This window comes from Tenrec ecaudatus, chromosome 1 (assembly GCF_050624435.1).
Source record: "Tenrec ecaudatus isolate mTenEca1 chromosome 1, mTenEca1.hap1, whole genome shotgun sequence".
NCBI lineage: Eukaryota > Metazoa > Chordata > Mammalia > Afrosoricida > Tenrecidae > Tenrec > Tenrec ecaudatus.
The window spans coordinates 288707338-288723671 of record NC_134530.1 but is presented as its reverse complement, the minus strand read 5'-3'; positions in this window follow the sequence as shown (position 1 = coordinate 288723671).

Here is a 16334-nt window from a genome sequence, read left to right as displayed (position 1 = left end):
CAGCACTCTTTTTGGGCTACCTACTCTGGGTCCCACCCCACTGTTTGGCCTGGGCACATCTACGTACACCATCATTGTCCCGTCGGAAAGACACACACTGCTTCTGCAGAGTGATGTTTTTCAAGTATTTGGTGGTTTTCCAGATGTGCATGCCTTTGATGGCCTGGGCAGTTTCACGAGTGTTTTTGAAGTGGACCCGGAGATTCGACCCTCTGTATTTGCAGGATTTTGTAGGGTTTTCTGGGTCAAATGAGTAGCGAACCATTTTAGCAGGTCACCTCAGGCCGCTACAGTTAGAGGAAGAGCCTGTACATATGTTCTTGACACAATGCATGTATGTATGAATTGTGATAAGAATTGCATGAGCCCCCCAAAAAATGATTTAAAAAATAGAAAAGAAAGGTGCTTGGCCCTGTGGGGCCAGGGTGCAGTGGTCCAGTGGGCTGGGGGAGGGCCAGAAAGGGGAGCCGACCTCCACGGCGGACGGCCCTGTAGCCTGGAGCACCTGCTGTCCCCGCTGGGTGGCGCACTGGTGCAGCTCCTTCTGGGCCTCCCGCTTGTCCCGCAGCTCTTGGTGGACACTGAAGCTTTGGGCTCCACTGCCGGGGTCTTGGGGCTCCTCCACCACCTGCAAATCTCACTGCACACTGGCTGCCCAGGAGGCATAGTCTTGCACCTGGAGCCTGGGAGAGCACGGTAGAGCACGGGGTGAGGGGACCTGGTACCGAGGCAGCGTCACAGCCGGCCTGAGTCCACCACCACTCATGTCCAAACCTCCATGTCTCTGCCGCTCAATCCCACAGCCTTACCAAGTGTCTACTCGGCCTCAGCTCTGCCTGCCACCCCTCCTTCCCACCCAGTTCTCCAGGGCCAATGAAGTCCCTCATGGGCCGCTTGATAGCTTTGCCCACCCATCCACAACGTTGCCAGACCCCCACTTGGAGGTAGCCTTTGGTGACCTTGTGTGAGAGCCAAGGGACTCGGGACTCTTGTCCCTTCACTGTCTCACTGTGCAGATGGAGGTTTTTGGTGGTTTTTTTTTTCTCTTTTCTTCTTTTACATTTTATTAGGGACTCATACAACTCTTACCACAATCCATACATGTACATACATCAATTGTATAAAGCACATCCATACATTACCTGCCCCAAGCATTCTCAAGGCATTTGCTCTCCACTTAAGCCCCTTGCATCAGGTCCTCTTTTTTTTCCCCCTCCCTCTCCATTCCCCCCTCCCTCATATGCCCTTGGTAATTTATACATCGTTATTTTGTCATATCTTACCCTATCCGGAGTCTCCCTTCCCCCCTTCTCTGCTGTCCCTCTCCCAGGGAAGAGGTCACATGTGGATCCTTGTAATCAGTTCCCCCTTTCCAACCCACTCACCCTCCACTCTCCCAGCATCGTCCCTCACACCCTTGGTCCTGAAGGTATCATCCACCCTGGATTCCCTGTACCTCCAACCCTCATATGCAACAGTGTACAGCCTCTGTCCTATCCAGCCCTGCAAGGTAGAATTCGGATCATGGTAGTTGGGGGGAGGAAGCGTCAAGGATCTGGGGGAAAGATGTGTTTTTCATCGATACTACCTCACACCCTAATTAACCCATCTCCTCTCCTAAACCCCTCTATGAGGGGATCTCCATTGGTCGACACTTGGGCCTTGGGTCTCCACTCTGCACTTCCCCCTTCTTTTAATATGATATATATATACATATATACACATACATATATACATATACACATATATACACATACATACACACACTTATATCTTTTTTTTTTGCATGATGCCTTATACCTGGTCCATTGAGCACCTCGTGATCGCACTGGCCGGTGATCTTCTTCCATGTGGGCTTATTTGCTTCTGAGCTAGATGGCCGCTTGTTCACCTTCAAGCCTTTAAGACCCCAGACACTATCTCTTTTGATAGCCGGGCACCATCAGATTTCTTCACCACATTTGCTTATGCACCCATTTGTCTTCAGCGATCCTATCATGGAGGTGTGCAGTCAATGATATGATTTTTTGTTCTTTGATGCCTGGTAACTGATCCCTTTGGGACCACTCGATCACACAGGCTGGTGTGTTCTTCCATGTGGACTTTGTTGCTTATGAGCTAGATGGCCGCTTGTTTATCTTCAAGCCATTAAGACCCCAGTCACTATCTCTTTTGATAGCCGGGCACCATCAGCTTTCTTCACCACATTTACTTGTTCACCCACTTTGGCTCCAGCCGCCGTGTCGGGAGAGTGAGCATCATAGAGTTCCAATTTAATAAAAGAAGGTATTCATGCATTGAGGGAGTGTTTGAGTAGAGGCCCAAGGTCCTTCCGCCACCTTAATACTTGACCTATAAATATAGACACATAGATCTATTTCCCCATCCTCCTATATATATTTGCATGTACATGTCTTTGTCTAGACCTCCATGAATGCCCTTTGACGCCGAGCTCTTTCCTCCATCTCCCTTGACTTTCCTCCTGCCCTACTACCATGCTTCATCGCCACCTGGGCTAGAGTATACCTCTTCTTTAAGCAACCTTACCCTTGATCATTTCCCACCAGGCCTGCCACTCCCCCTTCTCTACCATTTGGGGTCCCATGTTTTTCCCTTGTCCCTGGGTTTGTTAACACCACTTCCTTACCCCCCCTAACCCCCCACCCCAAGTCCCCCCAGAACTGTCGGTCCCGTTGTTTTTCCTCCAGATAGTTCATCCAGCCTGTCCTATTCAGACAGACCTGTGGAGTCACTAACATGCACGAAAACTAGACAGAGGAAAACAAAGCAACAGTATACAACCAGACAACAAAACAACAAAAACAAACCACTGACAAAGAACAGAACAAAACAGTTCACAAGAGAAAAGCTTGTAGTTAGTTCAGGGATCGTTTGCTGGCCCTTAGAAGCGTTTTCCAGTCCAGTCTGTTGGGGCACCACGCCCTGGCCCCAAAGTCCACTTTCAGCATTCCCTGGGGACCTTGCCACTCCATTCCCTTGCTGTTCCACTGCACTCCCCCAGTGATTTGCCTCGGTGTGGTGGGATCAGGTCAGGTGCAATTCCCACACTGTGTCTCCGGTGCTGCCCCCTGTATCGCCCTTAGTCACTGAGGGGCATCATGTCTCATAGTGGGGCCAGCCATGTTGTTCTCTCTGTGGACTGGCTGCTCTACTCAGGAACATCATCATCACGGCCTGGTGGGCCAGGCTGTGCTCCACTCTGGAGAGTTCTGGGAGGCTGGTCCCAGCACCATAAATTAAGTGGATTCCTGCCCCTCCCCCGAATAGAATTTGTTCCAAAGGACGACATTGAATCTGCAGCTCTGGGAGATGGACATATTTGATCAGAGCACACGGGAGCAGATGAAGGGGCAGGAGGAGAGAGTGGTGGTTTTTTTTTAATTTAAATTTAAATTTATTTATTTTATTGGGGGCTCTTACAACTCTTGTTACAATCCATACACCAATTGTATCTGACATAGTCATACGTATATTACCATCATTCTTTTCTTTTTTTTTAAATTTATTTATTTATTTACATTTTATTAGGGGCTCATACAACTCTTATCACAATCCATACATATACATATACATACATTAATTGTATAAAGCACATCCGTACATTCTTTGCCTAATCATTTTCTCTTTTTTTAAATCTTTTTATTGGGGCTCATAAGGCTCTTATCACAATCTGTACATACATCAAATGAGCAAAGCACCCTTATACATTCTTTGCACTCGTCACTCTCATAATTCACCTGCCACTTGGGTTCCTGGAATTAGCTCGGTTCCCCTTTTTTCCCCCCCATTCTCCTCCCTCCCCGATCCCACCCCTGGTCCCTTGATAGTTTATAAATAATTATTATATCTTATCTTACACTCCCCGGCGTCTACCCTCACCCGCCTCCTCCTTGCAAATCTCCCAGAGAGGAGGTTACACATAGATCTCCGAGATCGGTTCTCCCTTTCTACATGCCCTTCCCTCCTGGTGTCGCCACTCCCACCGCTGGTGTTGAAGGGTTCGTCTGTCCTAGATTCCCTGTGCCTCCAGATCCCCACTGCACCGCTGTACATCCTCTGGTACTAACCCACCCAGGGGAGAGTATCGGTTGTGTCCCCACAGACTGGAACATGCCATCATTCTTTTCTAGACATTTACTTTCTATTGAGCCCTTGGGATCAGCTCCTCTTTTTTTCCTCCTCCCCCACTCATGGTTCCTTGATAGATTATAGATTGTTATTATTTTCATATCTCACATCGACCATTGTCTCTTTTATCCTCAGGTTTCTGTTGCTCCTCTCCCTGCGAGGGGTGTGTGGTTATATGTCATTCATTGCTATCGCTTCCCCTTCCTCCCATCCTCTACCTCCCTTACCCCTACCCTTTTGGTATCTCTATTCCCATACCTGTTCCTGGGTTCCATGTGTCGTGAGTTTTATCTCTTGCTAATACCTATGCACTCTAGTCCACAGTGGGAAGCGGCACCTGGGTGATGATAGTGGGGGGTGAGGAGGCCTCAAGGTGTCAGAGGCAGATTCTGTGATTCATTGGTGTGATCCATGTCTCCTCAGGGGGGCCTCCACCCAGTGGGACACAGCATCTGGGAGGCTTGTGACTTTCTCCTGAGACAGCACGGTGGCCAAGGGCCCGGGCATTGAGTGTGGGACTCTGGGCCTGGGGTGGCAGCACTTGCAGAAGCCACACCCCCTCCCCCAGGCACCCACCTGGATACGGACGAGCACGTGAGACAGTTGGCTGTGAACTTTGAGGGTGGCCTCAGCGTCTCAGAGCAGGTGGGGTCTGGCCTGAGTCAGCTCCCACAGCTCCAACCAGGCAGCCCTGCCCCCAGACGGGGGTCAGCAGTTATCCCAGCATGCTCATTCCTCCCCCTCAGCTTCTGTCTGGTCAAACCTTCAGCTTCCTGGCTGGGTTTAGAACTTGTCCTAAGCTCCCAGAGGGCCACCATCCTGAGATCTTGCTCGGCGCTTTAGGCCTTTCTGCAAACTCTCCTCCCAGGAGCCCATTATCACTAGCAGTTTACCCCTTGCTCTAACGATGCTCCAGGAGGCCTGCTTGGGAAGTGTTGGGCTGTTGCCTGGTTCAGGCCCACTAACTGCTCCTCAGGAGAAAGAAGAGGTTCCCTGCTCCTGGAAAGATTTACTGACTTGCAAACCCTCTGGAGGATCCCCATGAGTCAGCAGGTGGGGTCATTCTAAAGCCCGGCACATGGCAGGTAGCCACGTTGTGTGCCACACAGGCATGCTGTGTGTTTGGAGGAGACTGCACACCCTTCAAAGGTAGAAGCTGCACCCCTCCATGGTTCTTCATGCAGCAAATGCCGGGCCCCTGAGACTCCGGGCCAGACTCTGCGCTAGGATCATGGGCAAATCGGGATCTCGCCTAAGCTCCATCTGGGCTGGAAACGCAGTAGCTTGTACTGTGACCTGGGTCAGCCTGGGGCTGTGCAGGGCATTCTCAGCCCAGCTCAACTCTTCCCAGAACGCCCCTGCAGGTGCAGGGAGCCCGTGGCTTGGGAAAGTGACCCTGCTAAGTGGGCTTTGTGACCAGGCTCCCTGATCCACCGACCCAGCTTTGCCTCCTCCACAGGCCGCAGACAGCAGGGGCTGCCCTGGGTTCCCTGAACTCGGGCCCTCTCTAGAGACAGTGGTTTGGCAGAGCCGCAGCACAGCAAGGGTCTCCCTGGAAGCCTCTTTATCCCATGCCCAGCACCTCCTCCCAAACTCAACCCTGCTCCAGGCTGCTGGTACTCACTGTAGGTCCTCTCACCACTGCTGGGCCCTGGGGGCAGTGCTGGGCCACCACTCCAGCAGGCTCTCCGCTAGTGGGGCAGGCTGCCCCCTGGTGGCCACCCATCTTCACTTGGTGCCGAAACATTGCAAACTTGGTTAAGAGGAGCTGAGAAGAGAGGAGAGGGGTCACAGGGGGCCCTGGCTGGTGGGCTGTGACTCAGTGAGTGACTGGGCAGGGCAGGACTGAACAGCCACAGAACTTTCCCCTCTTCGCAGAGAGGGGAATAGGAAGCCACAGCTGTCCTCAGTCCAGACTGATGTTCCCCATCAGCCACTTGTGCATGCAGCCCCCCTCCACTACCCGTCTTCTTTCGGCTCCAGGGCACCTTCCTTGCCCCTAGCCCCTTCCTCACTAGGGTGTGCTCATAGTCCTCTCTCCACTGGCCACCTGCTGCTGGCTGCTCAGCCAGCTCTGCAAGTCTTAGCTTCCCTCAGGAAGCCCTGCAGTGCCAGCATCCTCTTCAGATCCTGGCCCCTGTGGTGACAGCCTGAGTCCCCCAACAGTTAGTGTGCATGTGTCCACACTCTGGAGGTCAAGGGAACCAATCAAAGGGGCTACCTGAAGGACAAGGTTCTTCATAGTCTTTGCCCAGGCTGCTCCTCTGGATTCAAGAAGCAAACCCAGGGCAGGGGGAGTTGGGGCTGGCGAGGGTGTGGCTGTGGGGAAGGGCAGGTGACTGGAGCGAGGGAGCCCAGCCCCTGCCCTGCAGGCTCTCCTCAAAAGTTTGTGGGAAGAGGAAACAGTGAAGGACTCATCTTTTCCTGACACATGTCTACAGGCCTCTGTCACGGTTCTCTTCAAGGCAGGGGTAGCATCTAGGGGAATAAGCAACCCCAGCCAGTTTTCTGGTACCCACGGATGCAGTGACCCTCACTTTTGGGCTGCCAACTCCCGCAGTGTCTGCAGCTGCTTCCAGAGCTTCCCCTGCATCACACACAGCTGCTCTGAGACCTCAGTTACAAGGATCTACGTATAACTTCCTCCCTGGGGGATGGACAACGGAAAAGTGGGTGAAGGGAGACAAAATATGTAAGATCTGACAAATTATCAAGGGTTCATGAGTGAGGGGGGAACAGGGAGGGTGGACAAAAATGAGGACATGATGCCAGGGCTTTAAGTGGAGAGCAGATGTTTTGAGAATGATGAGGGCAATGAATGTACGGATGTGCTTTACACAACTGATGTATGTATGGATTGAGATAATAGTTGTATGTGCCCCTAATAAAATGATTTTTAAAAATTAAATCATTATAATTCCTTAGGACAATACCATTTGCATTTCAAAGCAACATTCACGAAAGCTATTTTTTCACCTTCACTATCTTCTATTTAGTTTTAGATAGAGCAAAAACAATTCTTATGCCTTTTTATGAGATGTAATGCAAGTAGACATAAATTTATGCATAATTAAAAATTTGAATGAACAAAATATTTTGTTAAAGAATTTGACCCTTTGTGAAAATCATCGAAAGCATATAGCATTTTATTGAAGGGTTGGGAATGTTTTCCTCTATTTTATTCTAGTATTTGGTCTGAGGTTCTTATGGCATATTCTGATTGTTGTCATGTAAGAGAATGTACATTCCATATAAGAGAAAACTTTCCTTATAATATTTTCCTATCCATTGCTTCCTGCTGAATCTCTCATTTGTTCTTTTATCATTATTTTTTCCTATAAAAAACCCAGGCTGCTTAATTTTGTTCTTATTTGTCATTTATATAAATTAGGAAAATATTTATTATATATACATTTTTATTAAAAATCTTTTATTGGAGACTCTTACAACTTTTGTTGCAATCCATATTGATTGCATCAGGCATTTTGTACATATGTTGCCTTCATTCATTTATAGACACTTCTTTCTTTTTCTTTTTTAAAATCATTTTATTGGGGCTCATACAACTCATCACAATCCATACATACCCCAATTGTGTAAAGCACACTTATACATTCGTTGCCTTCATCATTCTCAAAATTTGCTTTCCGCTTCGATTCCTGGAATCAGCTCATTTCCCCTTTCCCCTCTCCCCCTCTCACCCTGCTCCTCTTCCTTCATGAACCCTTAATAATTTATAAATTATTATTTTCTCTTATCTTACACTGCGCGGCGTCTCCCTTCACCCAATCTTCTGTTGCCCATCTCCCAGGGGGGAAGTTATATGTAGATCTTTGTGATCGGTTTCCCATTTCTACACCCACTTCCCTCCCAGTATCCCCACTCTCACCGCTGGTCCTGGGGGGTTCATCTGTCCTGGATTCCCTGTGTTTCTAGTTCCCATCTGTAGCGCTGTGTATCTTCTGGTCTAACCAGGTTTTCAAGGTAGAATTGGGAGCATGAAAGGTGGGGGGAGGAAGTGTTTAATCACTAGAGGAAGGCTGTGGGTTTCATTATTGCTACACTGAACCCTGAGTGACTCATCTCCTTCCCACTACCGCTCCGCAAGGGATGTCCAGTTGTCTACAGGTGGGTATTGGTCCCCCGTCATGCACTCCCCTCATTCACGATGATATAATCCCTCCTCCCGCCTTTGTTGCTTGAAAACTGGTCCCCTCAGTCCTTCATGATCACACATGTTGGTGTGATGCTTCCATGTGGGCTTTGTTGCTTCAGGGCCTGCTTGTTTACTTTCAAGCCTTTAAGACCCGGGACGCTATATCGCTTGATAGCCGGGCACCATCAGCCTTCTTCACCACACTTACTTATGCACACATTCATCTTCAGCGTTTATGTGGGGAAGGTGATCACACAGTATTGGTTTTTGTTCTTTGGTGTCTGCTACCTGATCCCTTCAACACTTCGTGTTCACTTAGGCTTGTGTGCTACTTCTCTGTGGGCTTTGTTGCTTCTGAGCTAGATTTCAGCCTGTTTGCCTTCAAGCCTTTAAGACCCCCAGAGTTTCATTATATTGTGCAGAGAGTGGCTATGAGCCAAACCCACTCGACTGCACCCAACAACAATAACAACAGGACTTGTGCTTCTAACAATATTCTGAATAAGGCCTTAAGAGAATCTCCCCTTTGTTTAGAGTAGCGGCTCTCGACCTGTGGGTCGTGTCTATTTAGGGGGTCAAACAGCCCTTTCATGGAGTGGCCTGAATTATAGCAGTAGCAAAATTACAGCTAGGATGTAGCAACAAAAATAATTTTATGGTTGGTTGGTCACGACTACATGAGGAACTATATGAAAGGGTCGTGAGTAAGAATGTTGAAAACCACTGTCCAAGAGGAAGACTCAATTCTTGATACAGTTGAAGGGCAACAAAATAGAGTAAGCCACAATATAGATGGGATAGCACAGTGGCTGCAACAATAAACACAAGCCAAAGAAACACTGCAAAGATGGCACAAGATGGGCCAGTGTTTCATTATATTGACATAGAGTTGCTATGAGTCAAAACCCACAGGAAAAAAGAAAAACAGGACTTGTTTTTCTAACAATGTACCTAAGTAGACCTGAAGAGAACCTCCTATTAGTTTAGCGCAGCGGTCCTCAAACTGAGGGTTGTGACCCCTTTTGGGGGACGAATGACCCTTTCACGGCAGTGGGCCGTTCATTAAAGTGGAAAAATTAGAGTTATGATGTAGCAAAGAAAATAATTTCATGATTTGGCAGTCACCACTACATGAGGAATGGTATGAAAGAGTCATGGCATTAGGAAGGTTGAGAACCACTTCCCTAGAGGAAGACAGAATTCTTGGTAGAGTAGAAGGGCAGCAAAGGAGAGGCAGCCCCTACAAGATTGATTAGCCCAGTGGCTGCAACAATGAGCACAAGCAAATGAACAACTCTGAGCATGGCATTGGACTGGGCAGCATTTCATTATATTGTGCATAGAGTTCTTGTGACCAGAAACCCACTCAACAGCACTCAACAAAAATAACTACAGGACTTGTGCTTCTAACAATATGGTGAAGTAGGACTTAAGAGAAAGTCCTTTAACTTTAGAGCAGCAGTTCTCAACCTGTGGGTCGCGCCCCTTGGGAGGGTAGAATGACCCTTTCACAGGGGTGGCCCGATTCATAACTGTAGTACAATTACAGTGACAAAGTACCAATGAAAATAATTTTATGGTTGTGGGTCCCCACTAAATGAGAATCGATATGAAAGGGTAGTGGCATTAGGAAGGTTAAGAACCACTTCACTAGGGCAAGACACAAATTTGGTACAGATGGGAAGGAAGAGAGCGGCAGTCTCCAACAAGTTGGATTAGCACAGTGGCTGCAACACTGAGGCCAAGCACACAAGCACGGTGAGGGTGGCACAGGTCAAGGCAGCGTTTCATCATTATATTGTGCATAGAGTTGCTAAGAGTCAAAACCCACTCGACGGAACTTAACGACAATAACTACAGGACGTGTACTTCTAACAATACGCTGAACTAGATCTTAAGAGAAACTCCTCTAAATTTTGAGCAGTGGTTCTTAACTTGTGGATTGCGACCCCTATGGGGTTTCAGACGAGCCTCTCACAGGTGTTGCCCAATTCATAACAGTAGAAAAATCACAGTAATGGAGTAACAATGAAAAAAAAATTACTGTTGGAGGATCACCACAACATTAAGAATTGTATAAAGGAGCCATGCCATTAAGAAGGTTCAGAAACACTGCCCAAGAGGAATACACAAAACGTGGTACTGCAGAAGGGCAGCAAGTGAGAGGCAGACCCTACAAGATGGAATAGCTCAGTGGCTGCAACAATGAGTGCCATCAACAAACCACTGTGAGGACGGCACAGAACGGGGCAACGTTTCATTATATTGTGCGTAGAGTTGCTGAGAGTCAAAACCCACTCAACGGCAACTAACAGCAACACAAAAAGGACTTGAGCTTCTAACAATATGCTGATGTAGATCTTAAGAGAAACTCCTCTTAGTTTAGAGCAGGGTTCTCAACCTATGAATCACGAAACCTTTTGGGAGTGAGTGGGTTGAATGACCCTTTCACAAGGGTTGCCTGATTCATAAGATTAGCAAAATTACAGTAATGAAATATCAGCGAAAATTTTGTATGACTGGGGGTCCACCACTATATTGGGAACTGCATGAAAGGGTCGTGGAATTAGGAAGATTGAGAACCACTGTCCGAGAGGAAGACACAAATGTTGGTAGAGTAGAAGGGCAGCAAAGGAGAGGCAGCCCCTCCAAGTTGGATTAGCTCAGTGGCTGAAACAACCAACTCAAGCAAAGAACCACTGTGAGGAATGCAGAGGATGGGGGAGCGTTTCGTTATATTTTGCCTAGAGTTGCTGTGAGCCAAAACCCACTTGAAGGCACCTAAATACAATAACAACAGGACTTTTGCTTCTAACAATGTGCTGAAATATATCTTAAGAGACATTCTTCATAGTTTGGAGCAGAGATTCTCAACCTGTGGGTCAGGACTCCATTAGGGTGATGAACTACCCTTGCACAGGGGTGGCCCAATTCATAGCAGTAGCTTCATTACAGTTATGAAGTAGCAATGAAGATAAATTTATGACTGGAATTGTACCCACTACATGAGGAGTGGTATATAAGGCCTGTGGCATTATAGGAAGGTTGAGAGCCACTGTCCTCGAGCAAGACAGAAATCTTGGCAGAGCAGAAAGGCAGCAAATGAGAGGCAGACCCCCAGATGATAGATTAGCGCAGTGGCTGCAACAATGAGTGCAGACAAGAAACCACTGTGAGGATGGCACAGGACGGGGCAGCGTTTCATTATCTTGTGCGTAGAGTTGCTGAGAGTCGAAACCCACTGGGCAACACCCCTTAGTTTAGACTAGTGGTTCTCAAACTGTGTCACAGTGCCTTTAGAAGACTAATGAACCTTTCACATGGGTGGCCTGATCCATAACAGAAGCAAAATTACAGTTATGATGTAGCAATGAAAATATTTTATGGTTGGTGTGTCACCACTACTTGAGGACTGGTATGAAATAGTAGTGGCATTCAGAAAGTTGAGCACCACTATTCTTGAGGAAGACACAAATCTTGGTACGGAAGGGCAGGAAAAGAGAGGTAGTCCCTAACAAGATGGATTACCACAGTGGCCGCAACAATGAGCGCAAACAGAAGAACCACTGTGAGGATCCAACGGGCAGGACAACGTTTCATTATATTGTGCATAGAGTTGGTATGAGCCAAAACCCACTCGAAGGCAGCCAAAAACAAGAACAGGATTTGTGCTTCTAACAGTATGCTGAAACATACCTTAAAAAGAAACTCCTCTTAGTGTAGATTAGCAATTCTCAAACTGTGGGTAGTGATGCCTTTGGCGGGGTGGGGGGGAGAATGACTATATCACATGGTGGCCTGATTCATAACAGTAGCATAATTTTTTTTAACAATTTATTGGGGCTGATACAATTCTTTTCACAGTACATACATATACATACATCAATTGTATAAAGCACATCTGTACAGTCTTTGCCCTAATCATTTTTTTCTCTTTTCTTCTTTTACATTTTATTAGGGACTCCAACAACTCTTACCACAATCCATACATATACATACATCAATTGTATAAAGCACACCCATACATTCCCTGTCCCAATCATTCTCAAGGCATTTGCTCTCCACTTAAGCCCCTTGCATCAGGTCCTCTTTTTTCCCCCCCTCCCTCCCTTTTCCCCCCTCCCTCATATGCCCTTGGTAATTTATACCTCGTTATTTTGTCATATCTTGCCCTATTCGGGGTCTCCCTTACCCCCTTCTCTGCTGTCCCTCTCCCAGGGAAGAGGTCACATGTGGCTCCTTGTAATCAGTTCCCCCTTTCCAACCCACTCAGCCTCCACTCTCCCAGCATCGTCCCTCACGCCCTTGGTCCTGGAGGTATCATCCACCCTGGATTCCCTGTATCTCCAACCCTCATATGTACCAGTGTACAGCCTCTGTCCTATCCAGCCCTGCAAGGTAGAATTCGGATCATGGTAGTTGGGGGGAGGAAGCATCCACTGTGAGGATCCACAGGGCAGCACAACGTTTCATTACATTGTGCATAGAGTTGGTATGAGCCAAAACCCACTCGAAGGCAGCCAAAAACAAGAACAGGATTTGTGCTTCTAACAATATGTTGAAACATACCTTAAAAAGAAACTCCTCTTAGTGTAGATTAGCAGTTCTCAAACTGTGGGTCGTGATGCCTTTTGGGGGGTGGGGTGGAGAATGACTATATCACATGGTGGCCTGATTCATAACAGTAGCATAATTTTAGTTATAAAGTAACAAGGAAAGTAATTTTATGATTGGGGGGGGCACCAATACATGAGGAATGGTGTGAGAGAGTCGTGCATTAGGAAGTTTGAGAACCACTGCCCTAGAGGAAGACACAAATCTGGGTACAGTAGAAGGTCAGCAAATATGAGGCAGTCCCCCAAAAGATGGATTAGCACAGAGACTGCAACAATGAAAGAAAACAAAAGAAAAGTGTGAGGGTGTTAGAGGATGGAACAGTGTTTCATGATACTGTGCATAGAGTTGTTATGAGCCAACTATGAGCCAAACCCACTCGACAGCCCCTAACAACAATAAGAACAGGACTCGTGCGTGTAATAATATACTGAGCTAGACCACAGGAGAAACTCCTCTTAATTTAGAACAGCGGTTCTCAACCTGTGATTTGTGACCACTTTGTTTGGTTGAACAACCCTTTCACAGGGTGACTAGATTCATAAGACTTGCAAAATTACAGTTATGGAAAAACAGTAGAAAAAAACCTTTTTGCTTTGGGGACCACCACTACACATTGGGAAGTGTATGGAAAGGTCGTAGAAATAGGAAGGGTGAGAAACACTGTCCTAGAGGAAGACGCAAGTACAGTAGAAGGGCAGCAGAAGAGAGGAAGTCCCTACAAGACGGATTTGCACGGTAGCTGCAACAATGAGCGCAAGCAAAGAACCACTGTGAGGATGATGCAAGTCTGAGCAGGCCTGTATTATATTGTGCACAGGGTTGCTATGAGCCCAAACCCTCTCCACGGCCCGAACATCAATAACAGGAGGAATCATACATCTAACAATATGCTCAACTAAACCTTGAGTGAAACTGCTCTTAGTTTAGAGCAGCCGTTCTCAACTTGTGAATGGTAAATCCTTTGGGGGTGTTCGAATGACCCTCCCATAGGCGTGGGCCGATACGTAACAGTAGCAAAATTACAGTTATGAAGTAGCAACAGTATAATTTTTTGGTTGGGGGGGTCATTACTACACGAGGCACTGTATGAAAGGGTCGAGGCATTAGGATTGCTGAAAACCACAGTCCTACAGGAAGACACAAGTCTTGATACAGTTGAAGGGCCGCAATATAGAGTCAGCCCCCAAATAGATGGAATAGCACAGTGGCGGCAGCAATGAGCTTAAGCTAAGGAAACACTGTGAGGATGGCACAAGATGGAGCAGCGTTACATTAAATGGAGCATAGAGTTGCTATGAGTGAAAACCCACTCGACTGCACCTGACAACAAAACAACAGGACTTGTGTTTCTTATAACGTGCTGAAGTAGACCTTAAGAGAAACTCCTATTAGTTTAGTGCAGCGGTTCTCAACTTTTGGGTCACGAGCCCTGTTGGGGGATGAATGAACCTTTCATAGTGGTGGCCCAGTCATAACAGTAGAAAAATTAGAGTTACAAAGTTGCAATAAAATAATTTTATGATTTGGCAGTCAGCACTATATGAGGAACAGTATGAAAATGCTGTGGCATTAGGAAGGTTGAGAACCACTGCCCTAAAGGAAGACACAAATCTTGGTAGAGTAGAAGGGCAACAAAAAATAGCCAGCCCCCCCCCCCAATATGGCTCCAACAATGAGCAATAGCAAACAACCACTGTCAGGATGGCACAGGTCTGAGAAGCATTTCATGACATTGTGCAGAGATGCGATGAGCCAAAACCCCCTCCGCGGAACTTAACAACAATAACAACAGGGCTTGCGTGTTTAACAATATGCTGAAGTAAATCTTAGGAGCAACTCTTCTTAGTTTACAGCAGGGTTCTCAACATTGGGTCGTGAACACTTTCAGGTGGGGGGTGTTTCGAAACACCCCTTCAGAGTGATGGCCTGATTCATAACAGTAGCAAAAGTACAGTTATGAAATATCAATGAATATAATTTTATAATTTTATGTTAGGGGTCCACCACTACATTGGGAACTGTACGAAAGGGCTGCAGAATTAGGATGTATGAGAAACATTGTCCTAGAGGAAGACACAAATGTTGGTACAGCAGAAGGGCTGCAAAAGTCAGGCAGCCCCTACAAGATGGAATAGATGCAGCAGTGAGCGCAAGCAAAGGACCACAGTGAGATGGCACGAGATGGGGCCGAGTTGCATTATATTGTGCATACAGTTGCTATGAGCCAACACACACTCAAAGGCACCAAACAATAATAAAAAGAACTTGGGCTTCTAAGAATATTCTGAAGTAGACCTTAAGAGAAACTCCTATTCGTATAGACCATTGGTTCTCCAACTGTTTGTCGAGACGCCTTTGAGGAGACTAACGAACCTTTCACATGGGTGGCCTGATCCATAACAGAAGCAAAATTATAATTATGATGTAACAATGCAAATATTTTATGGTTGGATGTCACCACTACACGAGGAATGGTGTGAAGTGGTTGTGGCATTTGGAAAGTTGAGAACCACTGCTCTATAGGAAGACACATATCTTGGTACAGAAGGGCAGGAAAAGAGAGGCAGTGCCCAACAAGATGGATTAGCACAGTGGCTGCAAAAATGAGTGTGAGCAAAAGAACCACTGTATGGAAGGCACAGGGCGGGAAAGCATTTCATTACATGGTGCATAGAGTCGGCATGAGCCTAAACCCATTCGAAGGCACCAAACAACAGGATTTGTGCCTCTAACAATATGCTGAAGAAGACTTTAAAAGAAACTCTTAGTGTAGAGTAACAGTTCTCTAACTGTGGGTCACGACATCTTAGGAGGGAACAATGAGCATTTCACATGGGTGACCTGATTCATAACAATAGCAAATTTATAGTTATGGAGTAACAAGGAAAATAATTTTATGATTGGGGGGGGGTCACTAGTACATGAGGAATGGTGTGAAAGAGTCATGACATTAGGAAGGTTGAGAACCTCTGCCCTAGAGGGAGACATAGATCTGGGTACAGTAGAAGGGCAGCAAAAAGAGGCAGCCCACAGCATGATGGAATACAACAGTGGCTGCAACAATCCGCGCAAGCAAAAGAACCACTGGGAGGATGGCGCAGGACAGGACACCTTTCCATCATATTGTGCTTAGAGTTGCTAGGCGTCGAAAGCTACACAACAGAATCTAACAATAACTATAGGATTTGTGCTCCTGACAATAGGGTGAAGTAGATATTAAGAGAAACTCCTCTTAGTTTAGACCAGTGGTTTTTAACCTGTGGTTCACGACCACTTTTGGCGATCGAATGACCCTTTCACAGGTGTGAAATGATTCATAACTGTAGGAAAATTACAGTTATGAAGTAACAATAATGTTATGATGGGGGTCACCACTACACGAGGAACTGTGTGAAAGGGTCATGGCATTAGG